The following is a 14716-nucleotide window of genomic DNA, read 5'->3' as shown; positions in this document are numbered from 1 at the left end:
GCTATGCCTTTTTCTGCCATGTTCCAGCGCGTGATCATGCTGTGCGATCCGCTTGTTCTGCCGTGGTGTCAGGGCAGCGCTGAATCATACCGCGAGTCATGTTTCCTTGTGCACAGCGCTCAACATCGAGCGCTGCGCGATCGAGACAGCTTGCGCGCGACACCGTCAGCTGAAATGCGTAGCGTAGAAAGAAAAGGGAGGAGAATAAAAAAGTGAAGACGGGGCCTGGGACGTATGGTTCACGCGATGCTCGAGGTCTGGTATGAGAGAACGTAGCGCCGATGTGGAAATCCATGCTGTGAGTGCGGTTACAGCCCTTGTCAGCGATGTCACGTTGAAGCGGCTAAACGAAGAGACAGATAATGATCCCACTTCTGACACCATGTAACGTTCCGTGCGTTATGGGCGTGTGCGAAGCATTGACCAGGCCGACATGGTGAAGGGCGAAAAACTGCTTGCGTCCTTTATTGCGCTTGCTTATAAAGGCACGTCAAGAGCAAAGAGGGAAAAGTAAAGAGAAAGGGCACGGCTCGTGCCGAGTAGAAATAATGACGTGGGTTGCGCTGGTAAGCGTACTATCAGATTACGATACAGAAAGGAATTTCACTCGTGGAGGCTAGACGGGGCGAGTAGAGAGAGTGTCTTGCTTGGCAGTTGAGCCCGCCTGCTGAAATCATGGGTTCGCGGCACTGAAATATTTGTGTCTCGGCTATTAAAGAGGCGATTTCAAATGTTTTCCGGTAGCGCGCCTCTATAGGAAACGTGAAAACTTCCAGCGTATTGCCAAAATTTCCTATGGGGCCTGGTAAGCGGCCCTTAAAGAGCACAAATGCACGGGCTACTGCGCGTTTCCAAAACTACTTGGCCTCAGCCGACGCGATAGTACGCTGTATAAACAGAGGTGGCCACAACACAGGCTCTAAGCCAGACCATGCCAGGCGCTCGTGGAAAGTCTTCTTCTCGCACTCGCGAGAACTGCGTGGGTACAAAGCCTGTTTTCAGTAGACATAATTTCCGAGTTCTTAGTTTTTGAACTCCTCGACGTTATCTCTTGCTCGGTATGGCGGCGCAAGCAACACACTCCAGCGTTATCACTCTTGGCAATCGCTCGTCGTGTCTTCGACAAGCGTAAGTACCGAAAGAAGGTATACATTGCGGGGCGATAGAAAGCGTCACAAACTTGTCCCACTCAAATTCAGTACGCGGGAAACTGTCACCACGGCCGGCTTGCTTCTTTTGCTAACTTCTTCAGAACCCCGGGCGCGGCGAGCATGCCTCATATGCATCCCCGAAAGTTACCATATTATTTACAATAATTCTGCGGCTCAGAGAATGCGTCAAGAACTTGTTTCAGCAAGATTCAGTATACGCGAAACTAACTGCGGCTCACAGCCCCACTGCTTTTCGGTAACTGTTTCACAACGTCGGGCGCGGCCACCGTGCTTGAAGAGTACCACAAAAAGTAACGAAAATAGTTACAATATTGTTCGGGGCGGGAAAAGGCGCGAAGATGTCTCCCGGTGAGTTTCAGTACGTGCGGAACGGCATCACACGGAAGAGCTGCTTTTCCCCAAATGCGTCACAAAGCCGGGTGCGGCGAATCACAAATACTAGCGACATAAGTTATAATAATGTTGGGGCCCATAGAAAGCGTCGCAAACATCGCCCACTATGAGTCATTAACGCAGATTAAGTATGCCAAGACGGCCGAGTTGTTTTTCGCTAAGTGCGCGATAAATATCGGTTCCGTGCCGTAAAAGGCAAAATTGCTTGAAATGCGTCGCAGACTGCTAAACAAAATTTCTCACCTTACTGTAGTACAATAGTGCAGTGGTGCCATGTCGAGTGCAGAAGAAACGCGAGAATGCGCCAGGAGCCCAAAAACCACGCTACATCCAAAATAGACGGGTCGCCGAATAGGTGAACTTCACATGGGCAACCGGCCTCGTTGGCTTCGGTGGCTTGTCGGGCCTGTCTGGCGCATGACGCTTGGATCTCTCGCACCTGGCGTGCCGTTAGCTTGTTGCTAAGTAACGCAAGAAAACATTTCGCAAAGTATAGGTTCATTTATACACAGAACTTATTAGTTTTAGCAGGAAAGAATAAAAAATAAAACGTTGTAAGTTCATTTCACATTCTTTTTTTTCTGCTGCTCACGTCAACTAATGGATGAGATTAACACTAGCCGTGATGTGTTTTCTGTTGCCAGTTGTCCCCTAGTGTCCTCTGTTGTTGAATTCTTTCTGTATAGTATTGGTGCGAAAGAAACGAGAAACGAGTTTGGTATGAACGAATTTGTCCCAGGCATGGGTAACTGTACAGCGTAGATATAGAGGTTTCAAGAAGCAAACGATCCAGCAGAGATAAACAAAATGCTGGATAGCTGCGCATGCAGTTACAGAACACTTAGCTCAACAAGACTATGTGACCGTTCGAACCAGGGTGAACCACCCCTGCTCGAACGGCGTGCCAGTGAGGTTCCTCTCGTGCGCTGGCACGAGAGGAAACTCATATACGCGTTTCTCAGCGTTCGCACAACGCATCGTGCTGACCATCCACGGACATCATCGCGACGGCGTCAACAGATTGCACAGCCAGTGCAAGATCGTAGCGTTAAAGTTGAGCATGGCTGCAATACACGCCTAAGCACGTGACGCGCTTGGGTTGCCGGCGTATGGTGTGCCGCTACATTACGTGCTAGCTAATCGCATTAACGTCGTCATTCATCGTGAGATGATTTCGGCGCATGTTTCGTTTTTTTTTTTTTTTCCAGCAAGAACTAGCGTAAAAGACCGACGCCAGAAATGGCCTGGCTGGAACAATTAAAATTCATGTTTTTCAATGTGTTTTAAATTGTAGTCCTGACATATCTGCCGTAAATAACCCAAGGAAAAGTTAGTTGCCAAATAATTACGACCTAATTAAGAGCGATAAAAGAAATAACCAGTTTTTTTCCGCCGGGTGCTGCTTATGCTTCTGCATACACATGCGACGAGTGCACCCTCTTCCTCGTCGACGCACAGCGCTACACCCCCTTCCCCTCCCCACCCTTCCGAACTTGTCATTGCCAGGATTTTGTCACCCACACTTGAGTGGTTGTCATTGTTTTGGGTTGTCCTAACTTTTCACTTGTTAAACTAGCCACTTGATTAAAACCTTGTTTTAATATTTTTGGTGCGAGGCTGTGCTCCGTTTTCTATTAATTCATATTTCCTCTTCATTTCTGAAGCGCTGATAACAAGCGAAAAGGCGCATTGGGAAGGACGGTGATCCTTCAATTTTAAAGTCATCGATAGTTTCTATCGCGAGAACAAATATGTTGCAAAATGTTCTCATTGCATTCAAAATTGCTTGTACGTAGTTACAGCGATGCTTTTAGCGCGAGTAGGTGTAAGGGCTACAAAATGTATATGCATGCTTGAACGGTAACCTGAAAGAGCTAGATAATTCACGCAGGTTTTATTTAAGTATTTGAACGTAATAAAGCGCTTGTTGGTAATTCTTAACTTGGTTATAAGCAGCGCAATTTAAAAGCGACGCTCACAATACCAGTAATAGTAATATGAATAGGACAGGCACGAAGCGCTGGTTTGTTTCAGCGTTTCATTCTTTGCGTGTTTAAGGATTGTTTTCAAGTGCGATGTTTAAAACAGTTATATTTAGAGGGAATGAAAGTACCTATACAGAGAAAAAGTTACGTTGATCGGCTAACTAGCGACTGAATAACAATGGATAAACATTGATTTGTTGGCTGCTTAGCGGCGGTACTAAACGCTCACAGTGTTTGCCTACTGCACTCAAAACGGTAAATGTGAAAGCAAACCTAGATTTCCACACAATGGGGGCCATCTGACATGTACCGAAAGCTTTGCATTCGTGTTTGACGAATCGCCCAGGAATGTTATCAATCTGATGAAAGAACTCAACGTGCCCATAAAGTTGGCATTCTGAAGAAAACAGGGTCCATCTGTGCGTGATGCGCGGGTGAAGTTTGAAGAGCTTGAATTATTTAGTCTTCGCGAAGAATTCCTTAAATATGTACTCAAAAGCATTATATATGCCTTATCAGCTATGTTTCCCGGTGTCCCAAGAGAACTCTATGCTACAACAAATTTACATTTGGCGAAAGTCGGGGACGCGTTAAATCCTGTCTTCAACTGCTGATGTTCATGGATGATTTTATCCTGGTTTATTTCACGTGACAAATGCGCATTCTACTTATTGATTGCGGTAACAATGCAAAGTTGTTCTCACTGGTTGCTTTAGTTGGTGCAGGATCCGCAGGGTGCGTTCTCGCCAACCGCCTCACGGCCGATGGCACAGCCAGCGTGTTGCTTCTCGAAGCCGGAGGACTGGAGGACGCCGCTGTGCAGGTTCCCTTCTTCTCGGTTATCTTGCAGGGCACCGATATCGACTGGGACTACACCAGCGAACGACAGCACAACGCCAGCTTATCCGTAGACGATCAGGTGAGTTCTTTTCCATTGGTTCTTGCGTGAATAGAGTGTAAAAGAGAGGAAGGTTTCGATACAGAAGAGCGCTTTTTTCTTATTTCTTTGAGAGCATTACGACATACACTTTCTTACGCATCGCACTGCATGACACTCGCCTTGTGGAAAATGTCAAAGACCTGAACACTGACAATGTTGAACGGAGTGACGCCGCGAAGGTGCGCCGAATAACCCCGTAAACAGCGAATAATCGCTTTGGCCCCCCGCTCTCTCCCTCATTTTCTTTTTCTTGGTCTTTTTTGTTGCGCCTCCTTTTCCTTTTTGTCTGTCATTACCTTTTCCTTTTTGTTGCACTGCCTACGTATATTTAAAGACTGCGTCGCGAGAATTTGCTGTAGCCTTTTCAAAAGGTCAGTCCACCGACCGTAGTCGTTGGGCAAATAAAGCCAAGATAACCCTGAAGTTTCTCTTGTTATTTGTCTAAGTGCGCTTGGCCTAAAGAAAAATCCAGTCACTTCTACACCAGCGGCTGCCAATGACTGAATTTCTAAGGGGTTATCTATTCGCTTAACTCCAATTCCGGTCAAATGCGCTGCAATCGGAGACTGCCCGATTAATCAGGTCCAGGAGAATTTCAATTCCTTTGAACGCGGAACTCCCGCTTTCGTGTGTAACAGCAGTGCAAGGTGCCGCGATCTTCCCGCTCCTCTTAACATGTGGCATTGTCAGTGCCGAGGTTGGTGCTCCATGTGGGGAAGCGTCGACGTTGCGCATAATGGAGGTACACAGGCTCTGGGAAAGAGTTCTGGGAAAGAATTCACCAAGAATATTGGCGAACAGCGATCACAAGCTCCGATCGGCCTGAGCCTCCCGCTGCCTCGAGTTCTGAACCGCCGACACCAAGCAGCGAACAAGCCGCTCATCCACTGGTTAAACAGAGAAGCGTCCAGATTCGTTAGCAATAAGTGCACCTGATGCCGCCGGAAAGAGCTGGGGAGTAGTGTCCTCTTCCTAAACCTTCCGAAATGTGCCGCCTTGAACAGTCCTGGCCGCCGACGGTTTTCATCCAAGCTTTGAATGCGAGGCGACGCTGGCGCTTCATTAGATCCGCCTGCTGACCACCAGGACAAGCCGCTGGCACCGACGCCGGCTGGCTCCACAGCGAGCCGGCATGACGACCACCGCTCGTTCCGACTTTCGGCAGCCTGCCGGGAGCACGAGCGCGGCGGATACTGACTCGCCGCACATGCCACTTCCGCAGACCCAGAAGCCCATGTCTACTACAGCATTAACGCAGAAGGCCTACGACCTTCAAAGCTATGGCAACGTCTCTCGGCGACCGATGGAGCCTCGTGGGAACTGTCACTTGCAGAGCTCAAGTACGGCCCGCTGCCGCAGTACACGGTCTCGCGTATTTCAGCAAATCAGGAAAGCCGTTGAGAAACACGTAAAGTTTAATCTCCAAAGCACGACTCATGAGTCCTGGGGAGCCTCTAATTTGGTACCGAAGTGCTTATACCTTAAACATGACCAGGCAACGACAGAAATTGTAGATCGAGATGAGCAGGCACATTGGGACAAAACACTTCATGATGCGTCACTAAACCTCTCGAAAATCATCATTGCCCACAGAGAACGCAAAGGTCACGAACTAAAACAAACTGAACACTCACTAAAATTCCGGTCCGGTTTCAGTAAATACGAGGGTAACAACTTAGTTGAGCATGCAAAAGATAAGACAGACAAAAGGGCGCCAGCGTCCGAAATTAGAGCGGCATTACGTACCTCAGACAATTTCTATCAGCGTGAATGAATTAACCTGCGACTACCAGAAATATAAACGAAAACGTAGAAACAACGGAGGTTAACATTTAGTCTGTAAGGTAATCTGTTTCCGGCATTAGTATTCTTCCTAAAGGTCTTAAATTCAAGCCGGAAAAATAAATAATTTCAATTATATCAGGATTTGGATCATTTTCTCAGAAATACTCGCTTTCGGGCACATTTACGAAAAACTCAGCCCAACAGCCTTCTATGGAGCATCAGGAAAAACTTGGTCACCACCTGATCAGAACGAAAGATATTTGAAAATGTATATGATCGCCGTCCAAAATGATATGATTACAGTATGCTCCAGTTTAACAATCTTTCGACACACGTTGTCGCATGAAGAGCGCAAGTCAGCGGAGTCGCTAAGCCAGCGATGAGATGTAGTAAAAAACATGCGGATAAGGGTGGCGCAACACAAATATTATAAGGTCGACTACTTGAAAGTAGAACACCATAAACTACAAAATAAGGACTTCTGTACTAAACTTCCGGATGATCCCACCTAAATATTTGAATCACAAACAGGCCATGAATTAAATTCACTAAATAGGCAAGGAAAAATATCTTGCGCAGGTTTAAATTAATGCAGTCGATTCAGCCAGCCCTCAGGTTGTTTTTATTTGCTTCCTAAAATACAGAAAATAACCAGCCTCGTCTCCCTATTGTCTCAAGCAACGCCACCGTAACCGAAAGAATATCAAATGCCTTGGATTTCATAAGTAAGGACCTAATTAAGACCATTCCATCTTACATTCAGGACACCAACCAATTTCTTCGCATAACAACTGGACTCGAGAACCCTAGCGATAGCTTCCTGGTTACAATGAACATAGTATCCCTATACACAAACATTCCACAAGCAGGTTGCATTGAAGCTAAGGTGAACGTTAAAACAGGCAAAATCGACAACAAACATTTTTTTCTGGGTAAGAGGAACGGCAATGGGCACAAAGATAGGTCCTCATTATGTGAATATATTTATAGTCCCGCTTGAAGAACCATTTCTTTGAGCGATGTGCTTGAAGGCGCTCATCTACAAAAGGTTCTTAGATGACAGACTTATTTGGCACCATGGCGAAGAAAGTCTGCTTACATTCTTAGCAGATCTTTTATTCAGCTCATTCATCAATCCCTTTCAACCACAGTTACTCTAAATCAGCTGCAAACTTTCTTGAAACCACTTGATACCACCACTAATGCCACCATTTCAAAGGAAGCCACCCACTACATTTCAAGGCAGCCATCCGGTATTCATAAGCCCACCCATATCGCCGCATGTGCTCTGACGGGAGGGATTTCGAAAGTCACGCAAAATGACTCAAAAAGTTATTGGCGGCAGAGGACTACCCGGAAACCATTGTTGATGATCTTATAGCCTGAGCACAAGCCTTTCTTTCTTTATTTATTTATTTGTTTCCATTGCTAAAATACAATTCTTACAGCACAAGCCTTAGACAGAAATGAAATTTTGTCAGGCTCAAAGCCTCGCCATCCTAAAGGTCAATCGAACATTGTCCCCACTTACTCGTCTACGCTTCCGCACGGCACGAACATCGTATTCAAGCACGTCATATTATTCAGAACAGTACACGATTTTCTTCAGTTTTCACAGAGCGCCCCCACATATTTCTCGCTGGGAAAGGAATCTAAGAGATATCCCCGACAGAACTAGAACAACCACGGTTCGAAACGTGAAATCAGGCTCAGAAACGTGTGGTGAAAAGCGCTGCAAGGTCTGCAGGTTTGTGGCTTGAACTTGCCTTGCTAAGGCTACTTCCTCTGATTTCAGCTTGAAGAACCCCTAAATTGTGACACTCGCAGTGTAGCTTATATGCTCCATTGCAGATGCCTGCGGCACTGTATATAGGCTACATTGTAACCGCGTTCAGTGTCCGTCAAGATAACCACAGAGCTCACGCCCGCACGCTACCATGTCTTCCAATATTAAAGCACGTCAGTCTGTCCGACTATTCATTTCACAAAATACGTGTCAACATTCTACAGTCAGGCTTCTGCTGTTCTCCTGAGCGGGAACAAAAAGATGCATGTTTTATCCAGAAATTTCGAAAAATCAAGCACGGCATAAAGGAGCACGCGGGAAGCCTCTATTTTCTTCGTGCATAGGTCACAGTAACAAAATAATAAATTAATTACGGCCTTTTGTGCCCTAAGTTCACGTGTTACGTGATGCCATAGGGCAAAAAAGCATGTTCCGCATCCGCCCACGATGGTTTCGATTGGCGCTGGCTAACACTGCCTGGGCTGCATCGAGTAAAAATAAATAGCCAAGTTAGTGGACGGATAGCCGTCATAGCCGTCGCCGCAGCACAATTCGTATTGCGACGCACGCGTAATGCGGAGGTTGTAGGCTCGGCCCTCACCGGCACCTCATCATGTTTTCGTGCACTTTATGCTGCCTCTTCTTCATTAATTTCAAAATTTCGATTTCGACCACAGCTAACTTCCCGGAGCTCTGCGTGGCTTCGTTGTCTGTCGCCTTTATAGGGTCATTATCAACAATCCACATCTCTGTATCTCTGTATCTCTGTATCCACATCTCTGTATTATCCACATCTCTGTAAGGTGCCTTGTGGATGTCTCGTGCTGAAGATGCCCTCTCGGTGAGCGCATATTTCACCCCTCATCTTTTAAGAGGTTCAATACATACAAGCATTTGTCTAGCAAGCCAGATTTTTTTTTCAAGGGAATTTTCCACGTCTCAGTAATTTCTCTCGTCGTATTCGAGTGCTGATTGCAGTGTTATAGTTTGTTAACGAAGCTTTCCCTCAAGTCTAAATATTTTAAGGCAGTTTTCCTAGCCTCTAAAGCCGCTCGAGTTCGCTCTTCTCCTTGAGCGGCCATTTTTCCTAGAAAGTATGCCTTCCAACTACTCCGCCCTTAAACTGGCTCTCTCAACTACTACACGCAGAGACAAAGCAACAGCGCGCGCATTAGATCCCATAGATGAGATGAATATTTACAATTAGTATTAGGGTTATAATTATATTCGAGTGCTGATTGCCGTGCTATCGTTTGCTAACGAAGCTTTCCCTCAAGTCTAAATATTTTAAGGCAGTTTGTCGTGTGCGTATCATGGCTACGCACGCTTATATCGCATTCCGTTTCTCTACCATGGGTGCGCTTTAAAACCACGGCGCTGCAGTTTTTGCTTTTCTCTTCTTTCTTCTTCTCCGCCCTTAAACTGGCTCTCTTAACTGTACTACACGCAGAGACAAAGAAACAGCGCGCGCATTAGATCCCATAGATGAGATGAATATTTACAGTTATTATTAGAGTTATAATTATATTCGAGTGCTGATTGCCGTGCTATCGTTTGCTAACGAAGCTTTCCCTCAAGTCTAAATATTTTAAGGCAGTTTGTCGTGTGCGTATCATGGCCACGCACGCTTATATCGCCTTCCGTTTCTCTACCACGGGATGCGCTTTAAAACCACGGCGATGTAATTTTGCTTCAGAGACTTTCCTTCCCTCCCTTCTTCTCCACCCTTAAACTGGCTCTCTTAACTACTACACACAGAACAAAGCAACAGCGCGCGCATTAGATCCCATAGATGAGATGAATATTTACAATTAGTATTAGGGTTATAATTATATTCGAGTGCTGATTGCTGTGCTATCGTTTGTTACCGAAGCTTTCCCTCAATTCCAAATATTTTAAGGCAGTTTGTCGTGTGCGTATCATGGCCACGCACGCTTATATCGCATTCCGTTTCTCTACCACGGGTGCGCTTTAAAACCACGGCGCTGCAGTTTTTGCTTTTCTCTTCTTTCTTCTTCTCCGCCCTTAAACTGGCTCTCTTAACTGTACTACACGCAGAGACAAAGAAACAGCGCGCGCATGCGATCCCATAGATGAGATGAATATATATATATATATATGGAAAACTATCAGTCATACCTCTCGTAGTATAGCCCTCTGGGCCGTTTCCTTTTTTTTTTCGAAAGTAGTCCTATTAGGGTTATTATAATTACACGAAGGTATTTCGCCCTCATCAGCAGCAGTCCTTGGTATAGTTATTCTGGCGGCTAGCTTCCCACGCTATGCGTGCCGCCATCGCACCTGGTTAAGCTTTTCCTAGACGCTAGAGTTATGCTTTGTCCGCGCAACCTTGAGCGATCGGAAAGCGCGTTTCCCCCTCTTGGCCGGCGGAGAAGGGAGGCTTCGTTCCGGCCGCGAAGCTCTCCACATCTCTGTAAGGTGCCTTGTGGATGTCTCGTGCTGAAGATGCCCTCTCGGTGAGCGCATATTTCACCCCTCATCTTTTAAGAGGTTCAATACATACAAGCATTTGTCTAGCAAACCAGATTTTTTTTTTCAAGGGAATTTTCCACGTCTCAGTAATTTCTCTCGTCGTATTCGAGTGCTGATTGCCGTGTTATAGTTTGTTAACGAAGCTTTCCCTCAAGTCTAAATATTTTAGGGCAGTTTTCCTAGCCTCTAAAGCCGCTCGAGCTCGCTCTTCTCCTTGAGCGGCCATTTTTCCTAGAAAGTATGCCTTCCAACATGAGTCTCTTTCCACGTAAGTGTGAGGCTCGGAGCAGGAGCTGTGGCGCTTGAAAGTAGCCTGGGGCCTGACGAACCAACCGACTGAGCTATCTTTCCGGGCAACATCGAAGTTCAAATCACCTGTTATGTTCCTTTTTTTTTTCCGCCCCTTTTTCTTTCTTTTTTTTTTCTTTCTTTTCATGTCTTTTCCTTTATTTTATCACTGTACGGGAACCCTCCTAAAAAAAAAAAGAAAGATATATATCTTCAAATATGTATGGCCTCACACTCACATGTGCAGGTCATAAATACCAGGTTCTCTAGCCGAGTGCCATCCATGCGGTATAACCGAGCTCAGATTGGTCCACCTTGACTGACCAAGTAGGGCACCACTGTAGGTTAAATGAGGCGTACAACTCCTGCGGGACCCGCCGTGGTTGCTCAGTGGTTATGGTGTTAGACTGCTGAGCACGAGGTCGCGGGATCGGACCCCGACCACGGCGGCCGCATTTCGATGGGGGCGAAATGCGAAAACACCCGTGTACTTAGAATTAGGTGCACGTTAAAGAACCCCAGGTGGTCGAAATTTTCGGAGTCCTCCACTACGGCGTGCATAATCAGAAAGTGGTTTTGTCACGTAAAACCCCATAAATTAATTTTTAATTTAACTCCCACGGGGACGGTAGAGTATCCGTCTCCAGTGCAAGAGGACCGTGATTCAAATCCCGGTGCCGCGCTATTCTCCACCGGAAAATACAAAAAAAAAACCGTGTGTTGAGAAAATTGCACAAACAGGCCTGGAGTGCGGCCTAATCCCGGTGACCAGAACCAGTAACGCACTCTCTCACCAGAGCAGGATTGGCCACCCTGGTGCAGTACTTGGCCACAACCTCCTATATGAATACAACAATCGAACCCCGGCCCTCAGTCCCCAGCAGCCGCGAAGCAACTGACCACGGCGGCGGTCAGATCTGTGACGCTGCAGAGGGTGCTAAGAATACCTGGCTCCGGACAGGCCGCCATTGGAATCTGAACCTGGCAACGTTTAACGTTAGAACGCTATCTAGTGAGGCGAGTCTAGCAGTGTTATTGGAGGAATTAGAGGGTAGTAAATGGGATATAATAGGGCTCAGTGAGGTTAGGAGGACAAAAGAAGCATATACAGTGCTAAAAAGCGGGCATGTACTGTGTTACCGGGGCTTAGCGGAGAGACGAGAACTAGGAGTCGGATTCCTGATTAATAAGGAAATAGCTGGTAACATACAGGAATTCTATAGCATTAACGAGAGGGTGGCATGTCTTGTTGTGAAACTTAATAAGAGGTACAAAATGAAGGTTGTACAGGTCTACGCTCCTACATCTAGTCATGATGACCAGGAAGTCGAAAGCTTTTATGAAGACGTAGAATCGGCGATGGGTAAAGTCAAAACAAAATACACCATACTGATGGGCGACTTCAATGCCAGGGTAGGCAAGAAGCAGGCTGGAGACAAGTCAGTGGGGGAATATGGCATAGGCTCTAGGAATAGCAGAGGAGAATTATTAGTAGAGTTTGCAGAACAGAATAATATGCGTATAATAAATACCTTTTTCCGCAAGCGGGCTAGCCGAAAGTGGACGTGGAGGAGCCCGAATGGTGAGACTAGAAATGAAATAGACTTCATACTCTGCGCGAACCCTGGCATCATTCAAGATGTAGACGTGCTCGGCAAGGTACGCTGCAGTGACCACAGGATGGTAAGAACTCGAATTAGCCTAGACTTGAGGAGGGAACGAAAGAAACTGGTACACAAGAAGCCAATCAATGAGTTAGCGGTAAGAGGGAAACTAGAGGAATTCCGGATCAAACTACAGAACAGGTATTCGGCTTTAACTCAGGAAGAGGACCTTAGTGTTGAAGCAATGAACGACAATCTCATGGGCATCATTAAGGAGTGCGCAATAGAAGTCGGTGGTAACGCCGTTAGACAGGAAACCAGTAAGCTATCGCAGGAGACGAAAGATCTGATCAAGAAACGCCAATGTATGAAAGTCTCTAACCCTACTGCTACAATAGAACTGGCAGAACTTTCCAAGTTAATCAACAAGCTTAAGACAGCTGACATTAGGAAGTATAATATGGATAGAATTGAACAGGCTCTCAGGAACGGAGGAAGCCTAAAAACAGTGAAGAAGAAACTAGGAATAGGCAAGAATCAGATGTGTGCGTTAAGAGACAAAGCCGGCAATATCGTTACTAATATGGACGAGATAGTTCAAGTGGCTGAGGAGTTCTATAGAGATTTATACAGTACCAGTGGCACCCACGACGATAGTGGAAGAGAGAATAGCCTAGAGGAATTCGAAATCCCACAGGTAACGCCAGAAAAAGTAAAGAAAGCCTTAGGAGCTATGCAAAGGCGGAAGGCAGCTGGGGAGGATCAGGTAACAGCAGATTTGTTGAAGGATGGTGGTCAGATTGTTCTAGAGAAACTGGCCACCCTGTATACGCAATGCCTTATAACCTCGAGCGTACCGGAATCTTGGAAGAACGCTAACATAATCCTAATCCATAAGAAAGGGGACGCCAAAGACTTGAAAAATTATAGACCGATCAGCTTACTGTCCGTTGCCTACAAAGTATTTACTAAGGTAATCGCAAATAGAATCAGGAACACCTTAGACTTCTGTCAACCAAAGGACCAGGCAGGATTCCGTAAAGGCTACTCAACAATAGACCATATTCACACTATCAATCAAGTGATAGAGAAATGTGCAGAATATAACCAACCCTTATATATAGCTTTCATTGATTACGAGAAAGCGTTTGATTCAGTCGAAACCTCAGCAGTCATGGAGGCATTACGGAATCAGGGTGTAGATGAGCCATATGTAAAAATACTGGAAGATATCTATAGCGGCTCCACAGCCACCGTAGTCCTCCACAAAGAAAGCAACAAAATCCCTATAAAGAAAGGCGTCAGACAGGGAGATACGATATCTCCAATGCTATTCACAGCATGTTTACAGGAGGTATTCAGAGGCCTGGAGTGGGAAGAATTGGGGATAAAAGTTGATGGAGAATACCTTAGCAACTTGCGATTCGCTGATGATATTGCCTTGCTTAGTAACTCAAGAGACCAATTGCAATGCATGCTCACTGACCTGGAGAGGCAAAGCAGAAGGGTGGGTCTGAAAATTAATCTGCAGAAAACTAAAGTACTGTTTAACAGTCTCGGAAGAGAACAGCAGTTTACGATAGGTAGCGAAACACTGGAAGTGGTAAGGGAATACATCTACTTAGGGCAGGTAGTGACCACGGATCCGGATCATGAGACTGAAATAACCAGAAGAATAAGAATGGGTTGGAGTGCGTTTGGCAGGCATTCTCAAATCATGAACAGTAGGTTGCCACTATCCCTCAAAAGGAAAGTGTACAACAGCTGTGTGTTACCAGTACTCACATATGGGGCAGAAACCTGGAGGCTTACGAAAAGAGTTCTGCTGAAATTGAGAACGACGCAACGAGCTATGGAAAGAAGAATGATGGGTGTAACGTTAAGGGATAAGAAAAGAGCCGATTGGGTGAGGCAACAAACGCGGGTAAACGACATCTTAGTTGAAATCAAGAAAAAGAAATGGGCATGGGCCGGACATGTAATGAGGAGGGAAGATAACCGATGGTCACTAAGAGCTACGGACTGGATTCCAAGAGAAGGGAAGCGTAGCAGGGGGCGGCAGAAAGTTAGGTGGGCAGATGACATTAAGACGTTTGCAGGGACAACATGGCCACAATTAGTACATGACCGGGGTAGTTGGAGAAGTATGGGAGAGGCCTTTGCCCTGCAGTGGGCGTAACTAGGCTGATGATGATGATGATGATGATCAACAATAGGAATTGACCACAGTTAGGGGGCCCCTCAATATAGTAACATTATATAGTAACATT

Source organism: Dermacentor andersoni, chromosome 2 (genome assembly GCF_023375885.2).
Source record: "Dermacentor andersoni chromosome 2, qqDerAnde1_hic_scaffold, whole genome shotgun sequence".
In the NCBI taxonomy this organism is placed as follows: Eukaryota; Metazoa; Arthropoda; class Arachnida; order Ixodida; family Ixodidae; genus Dermacentor; species Dermacentor andersoni.
This window is presented reverse-complemented; position numbering follows the sequence as displayed.